The sequence below is a fragment of the Leptopilina heterotoma genome, unplaced genomic scaffold (genome assembly GCF_015476425.1).
Source record: "Leptopilina heterotoma isolate Lh14 unplaced genomic scaffold, ASM1547642v1 Lhet_293, whole genome shotgun sequence".
Taxonomy (NCBI): Eukaryota; Metazoa; Arthropoda; class Insecta; order Hymenoptera; family Figitidae; genus Leptopilina; species Leptopilina heterotoma.
In genome coordinates this window covers 165,155-184,417 of record NW_025110998.1, presented here as the reverse complement: position 1 = coordinate 184,417, position 19,263 = coordinate 165,155, and the positions used below count along the sequence as shown (strand labels likewise).

At 23.2% G+C, this 19,263-nt stretch overlaps 1 protein-coding gene across 4 annotated transcripts in view; it reads left to right on the top strand.

Annotated features, from left to right (window-relative positions):
* LOC122504372 (lachesin-like) overlaps positions 1 to 19,263 on the top strand; it is a 203,160-nt gene that overhangs the window by 61,771 nt on the left and 122,126 nt on the right. The window lies entirely within an intron of this gene.

The following is a 19,263-nucleotide window of genomic DNA, read 5'->3' as shown; positions in this document are numbered from 1 at the left end:
AAAATATTCACTAATTTGAATTAATGACTGAATTTTTGCTTTTGAATTTGCTTTTAAATTTTACTAAAAATATTTAGGTACTAATTTACTAATTTACTAAAAAATTTTACTAAAATTTTTTACTAATTATCTAAAAAATTGCCATTTTGACTAATTTATTAATAAAATTTACTAATTGAAAAGCAAAAAGTCAGTTATTAATTCAAATTAGTGAAAAATTTTACTAGTTCAAATTTAGAGAGTTCTATAAAGTTTAATTATTATTATTATTATCAAAAACTGTAAAAATTTAAGGTTTTGTATTAAAATTTTATGGTAATTTCAAAAATAATAAAGCGAACAAAAATGATAATGAAATTCAATTATATATTGAAATTTCAATCGAAAATCTGTAAAAATTCAATTATTTTTCCAATTTTTGAATACAAATTATTTATAAACAATAATTTTATGAAAATTCTTCAAAAATTAAATTTAATTTACACATTTTTTCTAAGGATATCAAATTGAGACAAAAAATGTATCAAAATAGTTGCGAAGCAACGTATCAAAATACGTTTTTTTGTCTCAATTTGATATCCTTAGAAAAACACTGGCTCTCATATTCTGTAAAGTTTAATTATTATTTTGTGATTTTTTTAAAATTATTATTGTTAAAACTATAAAAACTAAAATAAAAAATACAATCAGCGTAAAATAAATATTAAAACAGCGCTATTGTTCTAAAATATTCTCCTGAAATCAATATTCAGAAGAAATCATTTCTGATTTCTGTATTTAAAAATTCTACATACTATATATACCAACTTGTGAATTTGAAAGTCACTTTAGAAACTTGAACTTTGTTCTAAAACTATATTAAAGTTTTGAATCGATGACAAGACAAAACTGTGTCACACATATACACATAACATTTCCGCGCAATGTTTTTTTTTTTTTGGTAAAAAATCAGTTTGTTTACTTTAATTTTTTTTATGAAAAAAAAAACTATAATATGGAATTTAGGTATTTTCGAAGCTTGCACTTTTTTTCGTATATATATATATATATATATATATATATATATATATATATATGTATATATATATATATATATACGATTTTATATATACACAAGAGATTGTGTAGAATTTTAATTAAAATTTGTAAGGCCACGTTAACCACAGGATTGTGTGCGATATGTATACTGATACACGTATGTATATATAGTTCATGTATGCGCACCTGGGAATATATAATAAAAATATATACACATATACCGAGGGGGAAGTTACAGTATTATACCACGCGTTTTGGGCCGTCGTGTATCTGCATTAACGAAAGTGCTGCGTGTTGAAAAAATATGACCCATGATCGTGTCGTCGTGCCAGACCATAGAAGAATAAAAAATTGCTCATATAGAGAAAATTATATTTTACTGAAGGAAAATTGTCCAATCTAGAAAAAAAATGCTACCTTAAAAAGAAATGCTATCTGCAAAATGCTATCTGAAAAATAATATCTAAAATATTATGTATCAAAAAAATTATATCTAAAAATGATATCTAAAAACGATATCTAAAACTGATATCTAAAAGTGATATCTAAAACTGATATCCAAAAATGATATCTAAAAAAACAAAAAATACCAGAAAAAATTTAGTTTGAATGTAAAAATTGCTTCAAATTCAAAAAATTTTAATTTAAGTGCCAAAGGTTGTACATCCTCTTTCAACTATCAGAAACAATTTCAACTAAATAAAAAATTTTTTTTAATAATATAAAATAGTAAAATTATGACCCATAATTTGGTACATTTGAGAAATAATACTATAGAAAGTTGTCATTAATTTTAATCCACAATTTAATATACTACGAAGTGAGCAATAATAGTTAACAAATGAACACTGCTAACAGCATAATGTTTAATGTTTAACAAATATTCCATCTTCAAATGAGATATACAATAATATAATTGAAATAAAATACCGAGATTTTACCGTTCTAAATCATTATTTTCCATCCATATACACAATTTACCTCATTAAATTAAAATCTCGCTCTAAATTCAAGAAGAACTATCCGGAAATTATTATTATTTTATACAAAAATATCAATTTTCGAAATCAAAATAAATTCTATAAACAAATTTTACAAATGAATTCACGGAAAATTATAATTTTTAATTCTCTAAACACTTTTTTAATTTTTAATTTAATTTCACATTTTTAATTTTTTAAATATGTTTATAATTTGATTTTGAATTCTTTAAAAATTTCCAAATATCATTTTTAAATTTTTTGAATTCTATCAAATGAATGAATGGGGACGCATGATTATTCCCCAAATGTCATTTTTCCGAAATGTCATTTTACCGAACTGCACTTTTGCGAATAGTCATTTTTGCGAAAAGCCATTTTTGCGAAATGTCATTTTTACGAATAGTCATTTTTGCGAAAAGCCATTTTTGCGAATAGTATTTTTTGCGAAAAGTCATTTTTACGAATTTTCATTTTTGCGAATTGTCATTTTTGCGAATCGCCATTTTTACGAATTGTCACTTTTGCGAATCGACATTTTTACGAATCGCCATTTTTACGAATTGTCACTTTTGCGAATCGACATTTTTACGAAATGTCATTTTTGAGAATAGCCATTTTCGCGAAAAGTAATTTTTACGAATTGTCGTTTTTGCGAATTGTCATTTTTGCGAAAAGCTATTTTTGCGAATTTTCATTTTTGCGAAATTTCATTTTTGAGAAATGTCATTTATGCGAATTGTCACTTTTGCGAATCGACATTTTTACGAATTGTCACTTTTCCGAAAAGTCATTTTTGCGAATTGTCATTTTTTCGAAAAATACAATAGTAAACTTGTAGTATATATAGATTCACTATTGTATTTTTCGAAAAAATGACAATTCGCAAAAATGACTTTTCGGAAAAGTGACAATTCGTAAAAATGTCGATTCGCAAAGGTGACAATTCGCATAAATGACATTTCTCAAAAATGAAATTTCGCAAAAATGACAATTCGCAAAAACGACAATTCGTAAAAATTACTTTTCGCAAAAATGGCTATTCTCAAAAATGACATTTCGTAAAAATGTCGATTCGCAAAAGTGACAATTCGTAAAAATTGCGATTCGCAAAAATGACAATTCGCAAAAATGAAAATTCGTAAAAATGACTTTTCGCAAAAAATACTATTCGCAAAAATGGCTTTTCGCAAAAATGACTATTCGTAAAAATGACATTTCGCAAAAATGGCTTTTCGCAAAAATGACTATTCGCAAAAGTGCAGTTCGGTAAAATGACATTTCGGAAAAATGACATTTGGGGAATAATCATGCGTCCCGAATGAATGAATGAATGAATGAATGGATTTTATCAAATTGTTCTAGTGAAATTCTACAGATTTTTTTTTTTTTTTTTTTTTTTTTGACTGAATAGCATAGAAGTTTTATTTTCCTCGTTAGCATTAAATTCAAGAACATTGCAAATAACATATCTCCTTTCTCCATATCTTTTGACACAGATTCATTATAAATTGTGAAAAAGAAAATTCATTTTTTTGAGTGCATCTCCCTCTCGATTGATATCAAGTGTAATAAATAAAAAGCTTTTAAATTAATAGCTTTCAATTCAGGAAAGAAAAAAGAAGAAAAGAAAATGAATGTTTGACAATTATAGATTTAAACAACTATTGTTTGTACTTCTGTATTTTCTTTCGTGCGTATTTGCAGGAAAACTTGTTTGAAATAATTATAAGAGGGGAAAAAAATTTTCTATGCAAAAGAAATGTGTTTTCAATCGGTTGGTGAATATAAGATTGGATGGATGGTATGAATATTTTCCGAGAATACATTTTGTGAAAATTTCTTTCAAATCTGTAAGATCGAATTTTTTTAAACCAATTTCTTTTTCTCTCTCTCTTGGTCAAATTTTGTTTCAATAAACTTTTAATTTAGCAAAATTTTTCGTTAGTGGAATTTCAATTTAGCTGAATTTTTTAAAATTAAATTTCAGTTTAGCTGAATTTCTTTAATTGATGATTTAATTGTCGATACAAAATAAATGAATTATAAAGTTTCTAAGTGTAAAATTTAAGTTTTTAATTTTTATTGCAAACAATAAATTATAAAAACATTTCTAATAAAAAGTGTTTCGTTTATTTGAACGTTAAAAACTTGTGGATCATCTTTAATTGAATTTCAATTTAGCTGATTTTTTTAAAATTAATTTTCAGTTTAGCTGAATTTTTTTAATTAAATTTCTATTTAGCTAAATTTTTTTCAATTTAATATCAATTTAGCAGAACTTCTGTTTAAAAGTTTAGAAGAATAGAAATTTCTATTCGATGGAATTTTAATTTATCTGAAAATTTTTTATTCTGTTTTTTTTATCTAAAAGTTCTGAATTTATCTTGTAAAAAAATTTTTGATCCTTAAATTTTCCACTTTTGTTTACTTTGCATCTTATTGTTAGGAATTTAAAAATTCCTTTTTCTCTTCTTTTATTAATGTTTACACTTTTCTTATTCGCCTTTGGATGTTGTTTATAAAAGATTAATGTTCTCAAGTCATATGAATCTCAAGCATATGTAATGTCTTCTCAAGTTTCAGACAGTTATGAACTAGTGTCCCTGATGTTTGCACAGTTGGCTCGGGGACGTTGCCAATCTCGTAGCTACGTCAATCATTGTTGACTAACGCTTGACCACTTCCAAATCTGCGTTTGTCAGTTTCAATGCATGCTTATGTGTATGTGTGCATAAGGCAACATATTAGATGATCCCCTTGTCAGTTCAGATCAGAATTCAATAATTCCCCACGGACAACTTAAGAAAGGATTTAATTTTTAATTTTTTTCTTTTTTAATTTAATTTAATTTAATGAAATTTAATTCAATGTAATTTAATTTAATAATATTTAATTTAATGTAATTTAATGAAATTTAATTCAATTTAATTCAATTTAATTTAACCCAGTGTAATTCGATTAATTTCGTTTATGAGAGAATTTTCATGCCATCTAGGCGACAGTTTAAAGAACTTTTAGGCGCGAAATTCAAAAAAAGAAAAATTTTACTAACAATTTATAAATATTAATATTAATAATATATAATTAACAAATATCTATAAAAAATAATTGTTTAAATTTCTACCTAATATTTACTATAATTCATGTAGAAATTCTGCTTATTTGTTCTATAAAAAATAATTGTTAAAATTTCTATCTAATATTTACTAGAATACATGAAGAAATTCTGTTCATTTGTTCCAGTGAAATTCTACAGTTTTTCACTAGAACTTATGTAGAATTAAAATTTAAAATAATTTCAATGAAATTCTACAGAATTCTGTCAAAAATTCTATAGAATTTTTCCAACTGGGAAAAAGCGTAAAAAAAATCTTTAAAGAAAGGTATGTCAATTATTTTTTTAAACTATAAAATTCTTTTTAGAAATTTAAATAAATAATTGGAATCTAGTAGAATTTTATAATAAAAATTGATTTAAAAATAAATTTCAGCTAAAAACAAATGAATTTGAAAATTTTCAAAAAATTATTAAATTATTATTGTCAAAAATATAATTAAATATTTATTTATTTATTTATTCATTTAAATATAAATATATCCGATTGTTTCAAGTATCAAAACAAATATATGCCAATATTTATGAGATTGAAAAGATACTAAAAGTAGTACATTGTTTTTTATTACCGAAATGTCGTGTCGTAAGTAAATTATTCAGTATCTTATATACGAAAACACTTTTTTTTTTCTTTAGAGAAACGGGAGAGTATGAAAACTCTCGAATAACTATTCATCTATAACGATTCTTTTCGTCTCACTTGTTACAATCTTATTCTACTTGAAATTCATATTCATAACATTTTCTTCTTCATCGATAAAACAGAAAACGAAAAGTATAAATATTTAATGCAACGAAAGCGCATTTTCAATATTATCCGATTCTTTATGCATCAATCAGAATTTTTCTTCTGATTCTATGAGAAACAAAAATAAAAATTTCATTTCTTTCTAATCTCTCTGGAAAATTATATTTTTCTTGTGATATAAAATATTTCTAATTTTTTATTAATTAATTTATATTCTAAGTATAACTTTCTTTATTTTAAATAATTGTACTTTTAAAGATCTTTTTCAAAATTATTATAAAAAAACGTTAAATTTAAGTAGAAATATCAGAATACAGTCAGACGTTATCTACTAGAATTAATGAAACATGAATTTAAGTAGAAATGTTTAAATATAGTCAGACATTTGCAATTATAAATGAATCTTTAATGTTAGTAGAAATATCAAAATAAATTCAGGCGTCAGCTTAGATATAAATTACCATTTTAAGTAGAACTTTTCACTAAATTTTTTCTTTAAATCAATTAATTTTCCAAAAATGTTCTTCGTTAATTTTTAAAATCCATTTATTTACAATATTCAATTTTACAAATTTCAATTAGTCGCTAATTCTTTAATTAAATGTATATTAGAAAATAAAAACTTTAAATAATATAAAAAAAATTCAATTACATTTTTTTAGAAAAATTATTTTCAAAATTCAATTATTTCTAAAAATTCACGCTATATTGCTTTTAATATTCAAATATTGTCTAAGATTTTAACTGAAATTCATTTTTAAATAAATTTTTATTAGAAAATTCTAACTAAGATTCAAGTATTTCAAAAAAAAAATAATTTATTGAATATTTGAATGTTTCTTAAAATTGAATTATAATAAAGAATTTTGTCAACAAATTTTTAAATAAATGAATTCGTTTGATGAATTTTTTTGAAATTTTTTATAATAATTACATTTATCGAGGAAGTCGATTAAAATTTTATTAAAAAATAATTGAAATTCTGCGATAAGTAGGTAATATTTATGAAAATAGTTGAATTTCTAAAAAGAATTTTACTATTTAGAAAAATAATCAAATTCCTGTAAAAATTTTACTATTTAGAAAAATAATTGGATTATATTGCAAAGAAATTTATAATAAAGAATTTTAATATTTTTAAACCTAATTAAATTTCTACAAAGGATTTTATTACTGTTGAAAACAATTGAATTTCTGCAATAATTTGTAACTTCTTGAAAATTATTATTTTTTTTTTAGTTTTCAGTAAAATTTTTCTATAAATTCATTATTTTTACCTAATATTTGAAAAAGTTTTTTTAAAATTTTCAAATTAATTTGTTTTTAACTGAAATTCATTTTTAATTTTAAAATTAAAAATAATCGAAATTATGCGATGAGTAAGTACTATTTATGAAAATAATTAAATTCCTAAAAAGAATTTTATTATTTAGAGAAAAATAATTCAATCCCTGTAAAATTGTTATTTATGTACAAATAATTCAATTATATTGCGAAGAAATTTATAGATCGTAAATAATTGAATTTCTGAGAATTTTTTATTATTTTATAAAAACAATTAAATGTTTGCGTAGAATTTTATTAAAATTTCTTTAAATACTTGAATTCTTTTGGCAAATTTTATTAAAATAATAGATATTGAAAATCATTGTGGTTGAATTGATGAAATTCTTTAAAAATAATTCAAATTTGGATAAGAATTTTATTATTATAAAGATAATTGAAATTTTGAAGAGAATATAAAATAAATTTTGAACATAAAATTTAATTTCTACGAAGAATTTTATTACTATTCAAAATAATTGATTTCTGCAAACATTTGTAACTTCTCTAAAATTGTCTAAATTATATCGTACAATTTATGAACTTTTCGTCCTTTTTTAATTAAATTACTGACTTTACAGACCTTTTTCCAAAAGAACTGACTTCTACAACAAATAATGTTAAAAACGATTATTTCACGAAATTTATATTCTTTTTGATTAAAAATCAGTAAAATATAGTAGAATTCTTGTAGAAATTCTATAGAATCGTTCTAGTGAAATTCTATAGAATATTCACTAGAATTCATATAGAATTTTTATTTTATTATATATTATTTATTATATATTATAATTCTAGTGAAATTCTATAGAACTTTTTCAGCTGGGTCAAATTAAGGAAAAAACATTTTTTTTTAGATTTCTGTATTGAAAATAAAATTGTAATTTATGAGCGAAATTTTCTTCCGCACCTCGAGTCTTTATTTTTTTTGCCCCTTTAAAAAATAAATAAAGCAATTTTTTTGAAAAATTTTGTTTTACTTTGAGAGCAAAAAAGAAGAAAAAAAAATCGGTTGAAATCAAACAAAATCGCCTGGAACAAAACTGATTTTGTTGACAGTATGAAATTAATCGTTTTTTTTTCTCCAATATATGTATATAAAGCTTGACGAAAATCAGAATAAATTGCTATGTATGGGTTTTTCACATTGCCTGAGGAAAGTTGACGATATGAAATAACAAGAGTGAAAAAGAGAGAAAGAGAGAGAGAGGGAGGGGAGAATGCAAACCGCAATCTCCGGTGCGTCATCCCGTATATAGCCTGCTTTTCAGAATCAATGTCCGACAGGTTAAACGCAGAAGAATGTAATCTACGAGAAGGCTGACCGTCCGTTTTCGCCGAGAGAATATATATGAGCATAAAATTGTCTATATGTGTATATATATATATATATATATATATATATTTTTTTTTACTCTACATCACACAGAGTATATGCTGGGCTGTATGAGTATCCATACACGGTAGCATATAGTGTTGAGTGCAATAATTGTACCGGCAAAGCTACTTTGATGTTGATGCATTAACCCTCTGCATGCCTGCTGCACTACTGGCTATACAAACCCAGTCATTCCACGATCTTCTCTTTACCCTCGTCCGTTTAAGTGTGTACGTATATATATAATATGCTCATATATGTAAGTGCATGTATGCATTCTCAGAATGGGTGTTTTGCGAAAGAGAGAGAGGGGGGGAGGGAGAGACTCGCGGCTATACACAGGATTCACGAGCCGCCCTTGATATTATCAAAACCCACCAGAACTCACACATATGAGACTATGAGATTCTAAGCATGTACGTGTATATATAAACTCGGAAACTGATTGAACGCCTCAGCCAAAGTGCTTTTTATTTTAAGTATTTCGTCTCTATTACTCTATGAGGAGAAAATTAACTTTTTATATCATAAACTTGCAGTCTCTTTTCATACCATTTGGGAAAAATACTCTTTTTCCCAAAGCATACATTTTTATCCCTTTAATGCTCGACGTTTTTTAAGTAATGCGATTTTTATCCGCCATTTTGAATCCACCATTTTGAATTTTGTAAAGTTCGTATAATCAACGACTCTATAAGCTATAAACTATATAACTATAAACCCAGTTGAAAAAGTTCTATAAAATTTCACTAGAATCATTCAAAATGAATTCTAGTGAATATTCTATAGAATTTCTCTAGAATCATTCATTATGAATTCTAGTGAATATTCTAGAGAATTTCACTAGAATCATTCTAAAGAATTTCTACATGAATTCTATTAAAATTTAGTGATTTTTAATTAGAAAGAATTTAAATTCGTGAAATAATATTTTTCAACTTTATATTATTGTGTAATTGAATTTTACATTTGATTTCTATAAAAATTTTAGCCAAAAATTGTTTAAAAATACAGATACAGATACAAATACAAACCAAAAATAAAAAATTACGGACCAATTACCGACAAAAATATAACCAGTCCGAGTCAAATAAGAAAACATTTTACTTAAATTTAAAGAATAATTACAATTTTTCGAGAAATTCGATTAAAATTATATAAAAAATAATTTAAATTGAGCAAAGAGTTTTATTGTTTATGAAAATAATTGAATTCCTAAGAAGAATTTTACTATTTTTGAACATAATTAAATTTCTTTTAAAAATATTAAAATTCTTCTCCAAAATTTAATTATTTTCAAAAATTTTAATAAAAATTCTTTGCAAAATTTCAATTATGTTCAATATAATTATTATTTTAATAAAATTTTCCAAAAAATTCAATTATTTAAAAATTTTTTAATAAAATTCTACCCAAACATTTAGTTATTTTCATACAATAATAAAAATTGCACAAAAATTCAATTATTTACTAATTTTTTATAAATTTTTTCGCAATATAATTCAATTATTTTCATAAATAAAAAAATTTGTACAGGGATTCAATTATTTTTCTAAATAATAAAATTCTTTTTATCTTTTCTTTTTATTATTTTCATAAATAGTAAAACTCATTACAGAATTTCAATTATTTTTAATAAAATTTTAATCGAATTCCTTAATAAATGTAATTATTATTAAAAATTTCATTAAAATTCATCAAACGAATTCATTTATTTAAAAATTTGTGTTGACAAAATTCTTTATTGGAATTCAATTTTAAGAAACATTAAAATATGCAATAAATTATTTTTTTTTAAATAATTGAATTCTAGTAGAATTTTCTAATAAAAATTGATTTAAAAATGAATTTCAGTTAACAACAAAAAAATTTGAAAATTCTTAAAAAACTATTTCAAAAATGATTAAAAATAATGGATTTATAGAAAAATTTTAATTAAAAAAATTTAATTTTGGAGAAGTTACAAATTATTGCAGAAATTCAATTGTTTTCAAAAGTAATAAAATTCTTCGCAGAAATTTAATTATGTTCAAAAATAGTAAAATTCTTGTTAGCAATTTAATTATTTTCATAAATATAAAATATTAAAACTCAATACTGAATTTCAATTATTTTTAATACAATTTTAATCGAATTTCTAGGAAAATGTAATTATTGTTAAAATAAATAATTAAAAATAAATAAATAATATTATTAAATAATAATTAAAATTTTTTTTAAAATCGTCAAAAGAAATCAATTATTTAAAAATATGTTGATAGAATTCTTTATGAGAAATGAATTTTCAGAAACATTGAAATATTCCATACTTTATTTTTTTTTTGTTTTTAAATAATTGAATTCTAGTAGAATTTTCTAATAAAAATTGATTTAAAAATGAATTTCAGTTAACAACAAAAAAATTTGAAAATTCTTAAAAAACTATTTCAAAAATGATTAAAAATAATGGATTTATAGAAAAATTTTAATTAAAAAAATTTAATTTTGGAGAAGTTACAAATTATTGCAGAAATTCAATTGTTTTCAAGAGTAATAAAATTCTTCGCAGAAATTTAATTATGTTCAAAAATAGTAAAATTCTTGTTAGCAATTTAATTATTTTCATAAATATAAAATATTAAAACTCAATACTGAATTTCAATTATTTTTAATACAATTTTAATCGAATTTCTAGGAAAATGTAATTATTGTTAAAATAAATAATTAAAAATAAATAAATAATATTATTAAATAATAATTAAAATTTTTTTTAAAATCGTCAAAAGAAATCAATTATTTAAAAATATGTTGATAGAATTCTTTATGAGAAATGAATTTTCAGAAACATTGAAATATTCCATACTTTATTTATTTTTTTTTTTTAAATAATTGAATTCTAGTAGAATTTTCTAATAAAAATTGATTTAAAAATGAATTTTAGTTAAAAACAAATGAATTTGAAAATTCTCAAAAACCTATTTTTATAATTAATAAAAATAATTGATTTATAGAAAAATTTTAGTTAACACTAAAAGAATTTAATTTTGGAGAAGTTACACAAATTATTGTAGAAATTTAATTGTTTTCAAGAGTAATAAATTCCTTCACAGAAATTTAATTATGTTCAAAAATATTAAAATTCTTCTTAGGAATTCAATTATTTAAAAATATGCTGATAAAATTCTTTATGAGAATTGAATTTTAAGAAACATTCAATTATTCAATAAATTATTAACTTTTGTATTTAAATAATTGAATTCTAGTTAGAATTTTCTAATAAAAATTGATTTAAAAATGAATTTCAGTTAAAATCTTAGACAATATTTGAATATTAAAAGCAATATAGCGTGAATTTTAAGAAATAATTGAATTTCGAAAATATTTTTTCTAAAAAAATGTAATTGAACGTTTTTTATATTATAAAAAAGTTAATAAAAGTTTTATATTATTAAAGTTTTTATTTTCTAATATACATTTAATTAAAGAATTAGCGACTTATTGAAATTTGTAAAATTGAATATTGTAAATAAATAGATTTTGAAAATTGTCGAAGAACTTTTTGGAAAATTAATTGATTTAAAGAAAAACTTTAGTGAAAAATTCTTAAAAATAATAATTGAATATATATTTTTGTCAGTAATTTTTCATTTTTGGTCCGTAAAGTCCGTAAGGTCCGTAAGGTCCGTAAAATTATTAAATAAAATTTAATGAATTAAAAAATATTATTTCACGAATTTAAATTCTTTCTACTTAAAAATCACTAAAATTATTTATTAAATAATAAATAATAATTAATAATAATAATAATTATATAATAATTAATAATAATAATTATAAATAATAATAATAATAATAATAATAATAATAATAATAATAATAATAATAATAATAATAATAATAATAATAATAATAATAATAATAATAATAATAATAATAATAATAATAATAATAATTTATTATTTTTTAAATTATTTATTCTAGTGAAATTCTATAGAACTTTTTCAGCTGGGTAGCTAATAATATTTAGAGTGAATCAGAAAATATTCAGTTCAGGAAAAAGTTGAAAATTAAAAATTCAAGCAAAAACGAAATCAAAATTTTTGTAATAACCCTAATTGTGTATCTGCGCGTAGACCAAAAATACTTTAAACCGAATAGAATCTTTAATTAAAATTGATTTTAATTTAACTTTAATTAAAATAAATGATTTTCTCAGTATAGAAACTCTGAGACAAATATACATTTATTTAACTCAAATATATTACATTTGCTTGAAAGATAACACTTCTGTGTTATGTCTGAGAGTATTTGGACATAATTAGCTAAATGGAAAAATAAATTAGTTCCGTTGGACTGAAGCAAAAGGTTTCTCTAGTTGCTTGTCACATTCTTGTGATATAGTTTTGTGTCAGTTTCGTAGTTGCAGAGAGAGTGAGAGAGGAGAGAGAGAATATACAAGGAACCCTTGCGGAACGCGTTACGTGCGTATACTGCATAATAGCAGCGTGCTCTTGCTTGAGAAGGAAGACGCGTTTATAGAGGTTAGAGACCCTAGGGAAGTCACAGTGTGACTATATTCTGTAGGCACGCGTTTCTCATACATAACGTCACATTACGCAGCATCCATGTTAGTTGTAAGCTTGGCGGAATACTTAACGCAAAAGCTTATCGGTTCTCTCGCATAAACCCTTTGCACTGTCAGCTTATACATAAACCTTGCATATAGTATAATATTAGAAAAAGAGGGTTCCGATAATCCAGATTAGTTACACTATTGTCGTGTGAGAAAGAGACAAAGGTCTTCTACTTTTATATAAATATTAAACAGGCGTGAAATCAGATTTCAGTAAATTTCTCATATAAGACTATAATCGAAAAGACGAAATGAATTTTAAGAGAGATTTATACAATAAATTGATATTTTCGAGAGTTCATTAACAATGGATTAAATAGATTAGTGCAACAAATTGAAAAGTATTATTTTTTTATTTCAATTAATTGGGTATTATTGATTTTTTTCTACTCCCGGTGTGCCCTACTTTTTTGTTATACTTTTATAAGCCTTATAAATACCAGAGATTACTGACTAGAATTTTTATATCACTGCAGCTCTCACTTTCATTGATATAATTCACTATATAGATACAACTTTGAAAGGATCAGAATTTTATTTTAGGAAATTCGAAATAAAAGTATCAAACTGAAGCAGGTCGAATATTCCGGTCACGAATATTTATAATTATTAATTCTTTTTTTAATATTTTTAGTTCATTTTATATTTTATAAATTCTTTTATCAATTTTACGTGTCAATGAATATCAATTTTCTTTTATAAAATCTATAAATATTTTTTTATGTTATTACTTAAATTTTGAAATTTTTTTAAGTATAGAGAAAGTTACATTCAAGAATTACAAGAATTATAACCAGAATAAAGTTATTTTTTTTCAAAGTTTTCGTCTGACTGTATATTGAGAATTCCACTTAAATTTTTAAGTTTTGATGTTTTATTGTTTAAGTCATTAAAAGTTCTTTCAAGTCAAAAATATTACTCTCGTTTGGTGTCTATTGTTAAAAAAAAATTAAGATCAACATTAAAGATAGTATTTTCTATAATATGTCTGACTATATTTTGACATTTCTACTTAAATTTTGTAGTTTATTTTTAACCTAACTTAGGGAATGTCAAATTCATGTTGGGACTGTATAATTATTCTTACAAAAATCATAACCCGAAGAAAAGGAATGATTTTTTAAAATTTACGTCTGACTGTTCATTGAGTATTCCACTTATATTTTTAAATCCAATTTTAAGCTTCAATGGAAAAATTTATATTGAATGATATATTTTCTACTGTTTATAAATAAGAAAATATTTAGCATAGTTAAAAATAGTTTTGTTTTAAAAGCTACTGTCTGACTATATTTAGACATTTCTACTTAAATTGACGTTATATTTAAAATAAATAAAGTCTGACTATATTTAGATATTTCTACTTAAAAGAGTTTTTTTATTTATAATAGCGAATACTTGACTATATACAGAAATTTCTACATAAATTAATATTTTAATTTTAATAACTAACGACTAACTATATTTACACATATTTCTACTTAAATTAAAGTTTCATTTCAACTATTTAATGTCTGACAATACTTTGGCATTTCTACTTAAATTCATGTTTTAGTTTTAATAACTAACGTCTGCCTGTATTTAGATATTTCTACTTATATTAAAATAGTACTTGTCTGACTACATTTAAACATTTCTACTTAAATTGCTGTTTTGTATTTAAAAACTACTGTCTGATTATGTTTGGTCATTTCTACTTATATTGAAATTTAATTTATATAAAAGCGAATGTCTGACTGTATATAGACAATTCTACTTAAATTCATGTTTCATTAATTGTAGTAAATAATGTCTGACTATATTCTGCCATTTCTACTTAAATTTGTCTTTTTTTTCTAATAGCTAATTGTCTGACCATTATTTTGTCGATTCTTCTCGATATCTACATTTTTTTTAAATTTCAATTTTAAACCTTCAGAACTTTCATTTCTTTTAAAAATTGCAACTGTAATTCTTCTAAAGTTTAAATTTTCAAAAATTCCATTCTTTTAACCTCGGAATTATTTTTTCAAATTATCACTGTAATTTTACTTAAACCCATTTGTTTTCTTTCTAACTGAAATTATTTTTGAAATCAATTATTATTTTTAATAATTTTGAAAGGCTCTTTAAAAATACAATTATTTAAAAATAATAAGTTTACTTAAATTACAAATTAATTCATGAAAATTTTGAAATAGTTTATGTTACAAGAAAAATATAATTTTCTGAAGGGATTAGAAAGATATGAAATTTTTGTTTTTGTTTGTAATAGAATCAGAAGAAAAATTCTAATTGATGCATAAAGAATCAAATAATATTAAAAATGCGCTTTCGTTGCATTAAATATTTATACTTTTCGTTTTCTGCTTTATCGACAAAGAAGAAAATGAAAATGAAGAAAATGTCTGACTATATATAGGCATTTCTACTTTATTTATGTTTTAATTCTAATTTCTAATAACTAACGTCTGTCTATATTTATACATTTCTACTTAAATTGATATTTTAATTCCAGTTTGTACTGTCTGACTGTATTTAAATATTTCTACTTAAATTCATGTTTTATTAATTCTAGTAGATAGCGTCTGACTGTACTCTGACATTTCTACTTATATTGGAATTTCATTTATAATAGCGAATGTCTTGAAATGGTAATTTATTTCTGAGCACGTCTGACTGTATTTTATTCAATACTTAAATTTTTTTTCTCGATGCGTTTTTTGTCTCAATTTGATATATTCTTAGAAAAATTATGTTTAATTATTTTTGAAATGAAAGAAGTATCGAATAAGTAAAAATTAAGATAAGAGAAAAATAATTTAAGTGTTTGTAAATTTTTTTCCTTAATTAATTTTTCTTTCACTTTTGTTTTTTGCTAAAAGAGAAAAAAATATGAATTTCTCAAAAGGAGAAACGTAAAAGATATATATATATATATATAATATGCAAAACTCAATTTTTGAGGTAGAAATTGTACGTATGGAGACACATCTCAAAGCAAGTAACAGTCAGAGAGTAAGACTTGGGTGGGGAGGAAGGGAGAGTTGTTGGACTTGGGAAAAGATGTCAATTTCAGAACGTGACAGCTTTCCGATTTCACTTTGGCTGCTTCCTATATAGGTGGTCAATAACTCCCAAGCGGAAATCGAGTCCGTGCAATTGCTATCGCTTTGCCCATCGTGTGATCGTCCTATGTGCGTTGGCATTTTAAATCGTAGTCTCATTTTTTTTTCTCTTCTCACACCGAATATTTTATATATCTCAGAGACACTATTCACTCACCTTATCACGTGAGTTGCATTTTTGAAAAATTTTTCTTCATTCAAAAATATTTTCTTCAAATTACAGAAAAAATATATTCTGTATGTTAAAAAAATTGGAGTACAAAAGGAAAAAAAATGTTTAATTTACATTTTTAATTTGAATTTCCATTTAAATAATCTTCACAAATATTAAGGCTAAATTAACTAAATAATTATTTATCGATTATGCACCTGAAGCAATTAATTTTTTGATATAATAATTTTAAAATAAGCGAATAGTAGTTTATTTTTTTATTTATATTTATTCATTTACTTTTGTAACGAAATAATTTTATTTTCAATATATTTATACGCAACGTTTAAAAAATAAACAATAAACTTTTGTTATATGAAGAATGGAATTATATTTTTAATTATTTTCCGTAAAGGAAAGAATAATAAAAGAAAAAAAATTTAATTGGTAAATTAATTATTCATAGAATTAAATATTTATTTGCTAATAGTCAAGTAATACATTATTTCCATGAAATAAAATTATTATTCAGTAGCAGTAGTTGTTTTATAATTTAGTATAATAATTTTTATACAAATGAATAATTTATTATATTAAACCGTCAAACAGCATTATTACTCTGGCTAAAATGTACCATGAATATATTATCTTTGTAAATTTATATTTTTCGTTCATTATATAATTCACAATAGATGTTTCTTTAAATATTATAATTAATTATTAACTGGATAAAATTTTGATTTATGAATTATACGTAATAATCAGTGAATAAGTAATGATATAAATGATTATTGGACTTTATATACCAGGCATTAATGAGAATAATAATTCAATAGAATTTCAAATAATAATAGATTTATAATTTTTATTTGTGACACTGTTTTTAGTGAATTTCAATTAGATGAATAATTTTTGTCAATGCGATTTTGTCAATGTGATGAATTTAATTTAGTTAATTTAATGAAGGAAGAGATTTTTTAAATTTTCGGAAAGAAAAAGTTTAAATTATAAAAGACATTTTAATATTATATTATATTATTATATTATTATAATATTTATAATTACAATTAGAAAATTTATAAATAATTTTTTTTTACAGTGACACGCATAATTATTTCAATGAAATCTGAATTTAAAGAGGAAATAAAATAAGTTTCGTTCAATTTTAATGTTCTGAACTTTAGAATTATATTTTTAGAGATAATTAATTTTCAGAAGGTTGAAATTGAAATTTTAAAAATTTTACAGTTTTCGTAATCGAAAAGAATCTAATAACTATTTTAAAGCTTTTAGATTAAAAAATTGCCCGGAACTTTTTTTTCAACTCCCCAGGTGAATGAAGCAAGTAGGAACTACAAGGACGTAGTTATTTAAGAAAAATTATTAAAGTTCTGCATAATTGAATTTGTAAATCAGTATGATGAAAGATCAGGGAAAATTAAATACAAAGTGAAATTGTTATCACTGAATAAAATAAACGAATTCTTTTTTTTTACTTATTTTTCTTTATTTTCATCATTTCCATTTAATTAGTGTTTTCTGGAATTATTAAGAAAAATTCTTTTCTAAATCAATTACTTTTAATAATTTTTGAAAAAGTTCTTAAAGAAAAAATGTTATTAATCTCCAAAAAAAAAAAAACATGTCATATCAATAACAAGTGTTTTTTAAAAATAATTTTTTATTTATTACCTAAAGAATAAGTTAAGAGTAAAAAAAGGAATTTTAGGGAAATTTTTCTCTTTTTTTTTAAATTGTATTTTAAGAGTGAAATATCTTATTTTATTATTTGGTCTTATAATTTTCTTCTTCGTGAAATACTGTGAAGAAATAAATATATGTATAAGACAAATTTGTTGCTGGCTCGTTGGCAATAATTTCACGCAATCTAAACTCTCGTGTTGAATTTCAAAGGGAATTTATTTAAAGACAAATGTAGCGGAACTCATCCCATAACAAGTTTCGTTGGGTAGATTTACGTGAATTCAAGACTTCTGCATGGACGTTTTAAAATCAATAGTTTTCATTCCAATAGGAGAGAGAGAGAGGTATAACCTTACAACAATCGAATAGTATGTATACCAAAATGGACGTTTAGGAGAAAAAAAAAGAAAAAAAGAATCAAATACGTAAGAATTTTTATCTAGGAAAGTAGAATTTTTTCATGAGTTAGTAGACAGAAAGAGAGAGAGAGAGAAAGAGAGTAAGAAAGAATGAGAGAGAAAGAAAGAAAGCGAGAGAGAAAAAATGAGAGAGAGAGAGAGTAAAAGAGAGTAAGAGAGAAAGGGAGAGAGAGAGAGAGGAAGAGAGATTGACGAAATAGAAAAGCAGCAAAGCCAAAGATACACTACGCGAAAGGATAAGACACAATACATAAGAATTCATTCTGTTTTCCGTTCACGAGAGCAACCGAGCCAATGCATCACTTGGTGGTAGTGATATTGGAAACAGAAGACGAGCGACTTTCCAGACTTTTCTGTCTCGTCTTCACTCTTCTTTTTTTTTCTTTTGTCAATTCTTCTCTTTTTTTTCTCTCCTCATGCAAATATACGCGAAGTTACATTTTTACAAAATATGTGCGTAGACTCTTAGTGTGTGTGTTTGTGTGTGTGTGTGTGCACGCCATTCACTTTGTCGGTGCTAAAGTGAATGTCCCCCAAAGTGTTGGTTTCAATCTGAATTTTGAGCTCCGTCGCAGACTCCGAGGCGTTTGTTTAAGTTATTTTGTATTTCGAAGCGCAAAAGCTTTCCACCTTTTAGTGCCAAAGGAAGTTCACTCAAAGAAAATCCTCGGTAATTTAATGCGTT